The sequence below is a fragment of the Saccopteryx bilineata genome, chromosome 8, assembly GCF_036850765.1.
Source record: "Saccopteryx bilineata isolate mSacBil1 chromosome 8, mSacBil1_pri_phased_curated, whole genome shotgun sequence".
Lineage (NCBI taxonomy): Eukaryota > Metazoa > Chordata > Mammalia > Chiroptera > Emballonuridae > Saccopteryx > Saccopteryx bilineata.
Genome location: NC_089497.1, coordinates 68,713,877 through 68,719,876, shown reverse-complemented (window position 1 = coordinate 68,719,876; position 6,000 = coordinate 68,713,877).

The window sequence follows — 6,000 nt, the reverse complement described above, 5'->3', positions numbered from 1 at the left end:
GTCATATCTTTAATGCCTCTGAAAACTCACCAGTCCCTGAACTCCCACCTAGCTGCAAAACGAGGTAAAATCAACAGTTTGCCCTTCTTACAGAGATCGTGCACGTGCAGCTTAGCTTTTCCTTTTTATAGGAAGCAATTAATTCAGCTTTGCCCTCTGATTTCAGATAACGGAATCTAGAGGAACAACTCCAGCATGAATCGTAGCAGCTCTGAATGCCGCCAGAAAGCCCACATAGGCAAGGCTTAACAGTTTTGAATGGCTTGAAATTTCTTCTGGATCAGGATGGCGTGGAGCTGTTTTAAGACAGTTTCTCATCTCTATCTTGGAGAAATCAGACACAAGTCATTTTTTATTTGTATTCCTGGTTTCAGTTGAACACAGAACTTTCTGCTTTGTGGCCTCCCACCTCCCACTACCCCCCCCCTCACTTCCCCATCTCTCCCCTTAGGCAAACTTCTGGAAAATTTAAAGTTTAAGAGAGTGCTCACTCTCAGGTTCCTGCACATGTTGACCCTGCCTTGCTCTTCAACAACAGAACAACTGGTGGGTTCCCTGTCATCTGTCATCTAGCCCTCCTGTTTGGTGTCATCCTGTGGTACTAGGGACACAGGGAGCCAATACCATGCTGATGTTTCTTTAGCTGTCTGTGTAAATAATAAACTGCCGGCCTGACCTGTGGTGGTGCAGTGGATAAAGCGTTGACTTGGAAATGCTGAGGTCACTGGTTCAAAACCCTGGGCTTGCCTGGTCAGGGCATATATGGGAGTTGATGCTTCTAGCTCCTCCCCCCTTCTCTCTCTCTGTCTCTCCCTCTCCTCTCTAAAATGAATAAATAAATTAATTAATTAAAAAAATAATAAACTGCCTAAGTCTATTCTGGGCTCCTATAGGCCAAATCTAAGTGTGGCAAGTCTGTTTAGCAGATGCTACTACCATGGTGCAGCTTACAGACAACTTGACTGTTGACTGTCTCTTGATCGTTGTGATGAATTGTTATATTCTCAGATAGTCTTCTCATTCAATTTGCCTCAGTAAGTGCTACTTAACAGGGTGCTGGGCCTCTTGGCTAAGGTACTTCCACATGATTTGTATGTTACTGCTTTTCATATTAAAATGTCATATTCATTGCTGTCATGGGAATTGCAATTCACAAAAGCAGATCACTTGATCAGAAGCGGTTCATTAAAGCTTAAAAGAAAAATAGAAGAATGTAAATATAGAAATTTTGTGCTAGAACATGGACATATGCACTCACACTAAGAACAGGGGTGGCTACCTAAGGTTGACTTTGCCCTGCATCAGTGATCTATTAGCCCTGGAACCCAGGGTGTTGTGCTGTGAAACTTCATTTTATAGTGACAGGAAGCCATCAGCACTGACTTCTCTGATAAACCAGTCAGGTTTTCCTAGAACAAACACAAAATATTGTTTTCCAGCTGGATTGATAAAATATCTCACACGTGCTCTTTCCCCTTTTACTGTGGGGTAGAAATGAACACAAGACCCCAGGGGAGAATAGAGCCAGACATAGAACCCTGACTTCTCAAATGATTTTGTGGAGGAGAGGTGCCCTGCTGACTGGAACCAACATGGACTGTTACAGGAGAAAGACAGACATTTTTGTTTAAGAATTTCAACCTGTGCTAACTAATATAGTGAAGAAATGAACAGTGAGTACACTCTTCCATGGTAAGGTTGGCTGACATTTGAGAAGAAAAACTGCCCACATAAATGTTGAAAATAGAAGATGAGATATAGTAATTTCTTCACTATACCACCAATAGCAGTAATGACAATTTCTATAATTTCAAGTGACTCAAGTGTTGAGCCTTAGAGATACACACACCTGCATATTCAGTATCTTAAAAATGAAGATAAACTATCAAGATTCCTAAAGAAGACCCGCTGTGGTAAAAATGACCTAGTCACTTTGATTATCTTCACTGGTTGAAATAAGTCCTAGGACTTTCAACTCCCTGATTCTACTTTTGTTATATGTTAAGTCTCTCTTTAACACACTTTCATCAAATATTTAAAGATGCTAATACGTCTTCCTAAGCCTGCTCTTTTTAAAAAAATTTTTTTTGACAGAGACGGAGAGAGAGTCAGAGAGAGGGATAGATAGGACAGACAGACAGGAAGGAAGGATCAATTCTTTGTTGCAGCACCTTAGTTGTTCACCAATTGCTTTCTCATGTGTCTTGACAGGGGGAGGGGGCTACAGCAGAGCAAGACTGGGGGTGCTATAGCAGAGCGAATGACCCCTTGCTCAAGCCAGCGACCTTGGGCTTCAAGCTAGCTACCATTGGGCTCAAGCTAGTGACCACAGGATTACGTCTATGACCCTATGCTCAAGCCAGCGACCCCATGCTCAATCGGCAACCTCAGGGTTTCGAACCTAGGTCCTCCGCATCCCAGTCCGATGCTCTATCCACTGTGCCACTGCCTGATCAAGCTAAGCCTGCTCTTTATAGTCTCTTTTTCAGGAAGAACCATTTCTCATAGGATCAGTTATCTCTCGTTTGAGACACTCTTCATGTTTGTCAATGACCCTTTGATTGGCATTTGTTCTCTGTATTCTGCACCTGTCATCAGTCAGGTCATATTCGTGTTTCCTTAACTCATGTTCACTCTTTTTTTTCTCTTATCCATAAAGACATTTTTTACCCTTTTAAGTTTCAAGTGATGACCTTCTGACCAATCCTGCTTCCTGTCCATTCCTAATAATAATCTTTCTCCCTATCTCTGTATCAGTGTCTACTTCCAAAGAAACTCAGACTGTGACAAGTTTTCTTTAATATCAAGCAAAAGCATCTGATTGAGATTTGGTAGGAAAGTCTGAACCTGTTCATATCTAGAGGAAGTTAAATGCACTCATGATCTCTCTTATCAAGTTTGCATTGTGTAAATTTTTGAGCATACACAAAAAATTAGAAAGATTATAATGAACACTTCCATATTATTAAAAAATATGCCTCAGACATGATTTCATCCATAAATCCAGTGTACTAATATTTGCTTTGAAATGCAGTACAATGCCTTTTGCATTCTCCTCCCAATCCCACTTGCATTCCTCCCTACCAAATTTCTACATATGGTCTCATCTATTCTGCCTCTTTCCAAAGCTTTCAAAAGAAGAAGTATTTGGCCCTGGCCGGTTGGCTCAGCGGTAGAGCGTCGGCCTGGCGTGCGGGGGGACCCGGGTTCGATTCCTGGCCAGGGCACATAGGAGAAGCGCCCATTTGCTTCTCCACCCCCCCCCCCACACCCTCCTTCCTCTCTGTCTCTCTCTTCCCCTCCCGCAGCCAAGGCTCCATTGGAGCAAAGATGGCCCGGGCGCTGGGGATGGCTCCTTGGCCTCTGCCCCAGGCGCTAGAGTGGCTCTGGTCACGGCAGAGTGACGCCCCAGAGGGGCAGAGCATCGCCCCCTGGTGGGCAGAGCATCGCCCCTGGTGGGCGTGCCGGGTGGATCCCGGTCGGGTGCATGCGGGAGTCTGTCTGACTGTCTCTCCCCATTTCCAGCTTCAGAAAAATTACAAAAAAAAAAAAGAAGAAGTATTTTAATAGGAGAAAGGGGCAGTAGTAGGAGGAGATGGAAAGGCCCTGGAATCCAACCATTCTTTCATTTCCTCAACAAACATTTTAGACGTGTCATTTCCCAGTCTTTGAATACTCAGTTGTTACCTATATAAGTCATTGTTCAGATAGGTGATGACTTTGGTCAGAAAAACTAATAAGAAAGAGGAAGGGAGTATGGGAGCAAAAGTAGGAGAGAGGAAGCTAGCCAGTGGTCATAGTGGGAAGTGTCATCCATTTTTTTTCTACTAGGCAGGGTAAGGTTTACTCTAGAAAGGACCTTCAAGAGGAAATGAAGACCCACAAGTGATTTAAGGTCATATGGTTAGTTAATAGCAAAGCTAGGTATACACCCAAACAAATGAACTCTAATACCTGTATAAATTGTGATTATTTGAAACTCCTACAAAATGCTGTTCATATGATTTAAATTTTATTTAAAACATCATATTTTGTATTTATTTTTATCAAGTTATGGTATATTGGTAGCAGAGGGAGAAAACTGCATTGGTTGAATGAAGGAACCAAATGAATCTATGATAACATTGACACTGAATTATTTTTCCATTAAAAGTTCTGCCTCCTTAGCCCTGGCCGGTTGACTCAGTGGTAGAGCGTTGGCCTGGCGTGCAGAGGTCCCGGGTTCGATTCCCGGCCAGGGCACACAGGAGAAGCGCCCATCTGCTTCTCCACCCCCCCCTTCCTCTCTGTCTCTCTCTTCCCCTCCCGCAGCCAAGGCTCCATTGGAGCAAAGATGGCCCAGGCGCTGGGGATGGCTCTGTGGCCTCTGCCCCAGGCACTAGAGTGGCTCTGGTCGCAACAGAGCGACGCCCCGGAGGGGCAGAGCATCGCCCCCTGGTGGGCAGAGCATCGCTCCCTGGTGGGCGTGCCGGGTGGATCCCGGTCGGGCGCATGCAGGAGTCTGTCTGTCTCTCCCCGTTTCCAGCTTCAGAAAAATACAAAAAAAAAAAAAAAAAAAATCTGCCTCCCTCACAGATAGGAAGCTCCGTAAAGGCAGGGATTCTCTTATGCATCTTTGTATTCCTAATGCTTGGCTTGGTGTTGTTCATGCCTGAAGGAATGAACGAATGAATGAAATTAGGAGGCTTAGATTCTAAAATTGAATGCCACTGTCTAACTTTGCGACTTTTAGCAGATTATTTAAACCCTATGGTACATAGATTGATTAAAAGTTGTCATTGAACTTTTTTATAATAGAGTTGGAAAAACCTTAAATTTTATCTATGCCAACTATTCTACAGGCCTATGAGATTACTTGATTATTTAAAATACAGACTCATTACCAATATTTTACTAAAAATACCTATGCTAGTTTTGTCATATTTCTAAAATAAAGGTTAAATATTTAAGAGAAATTGCTTCCCATAAAAAAGTCTAAATAAAGTTGCACTGTGTAAAATGAGCAGTGAATTCAGTCTTTATTTTTACCTTCTGGAATTGCTTGTGTTTGGTTTGGTAGCTAGTAAGACATGAGTTGGGACAAGCAAAGGGGGGAGGGATAAATTGCCCTCGTGCATTTCTGTGCATCTGCAGGGTCTAGATCAGGGGTCCCCAAACTTTTACACAGGGGGCCCGTTCACTGTCCCTCAGACCATTGGAAGGCCGGACTATAAAAAAATAAAACTATGAACAAATCCCTATGCACACTGCACATATCTTATTTTAAGGTAAAAAACAAAACGGAAGTAGTACTGTACGTGAGCAATGCTGCGCTTTGCGGCACTGCCACATACAGTAGTACTTCAGGAGCACAGGATGCATCCTCACACTGACCACCAATGAAAGAGGTGCCCCTTCTGGAAGGAAGTGCGGTGGGGGCTGGATAAATGGCCTCAGGGGCCGCATGCAGCCCATAGGCCGTAGTTTGGGAACCCCTGGTCTAGATGAATCTTTAAGCCAGAACAGGTCTTACCACACCCAGACTTGAAGTTGAAAGTTCCCTGATATGATATCAGCCACTTAGAAGTATGATGAAGACAGATAAACAAGAGGGAGAAGCTGGAAAAAAACAGGAATGGGAAAGTCCAGGAAGTAAAAGCCCATAGATACCTAAACCCTGTAACCGATTGGAGTACTCATTCTCTCAAGTGAATTGCCCTCTCAGTCCTTTTTGGGTATTCCTGTATTGCCAATAATTCTGGCTTTGCTTGCTGCACTTTTTCTCTCTCTCTCTCTCTCTCTCTCTCTTTTTTTTTTTTTTTTTGTATTTTTCTGAAGCTGGAAACTGGGACGCAGTCAGACTCCCGCATGCGCCCGACCAGGATCCACCCGGCATGCCCACCAGGGGGCGATGCTCTGCCCATCTGGGGCGTTGCTCTGCTGCAACCAGAGCCATTCTAGCGCCTGAGGCAGAGGCCATGGAGCCATCCCCAGTGCCCGGGCAAACTTTGCTCCAATGGA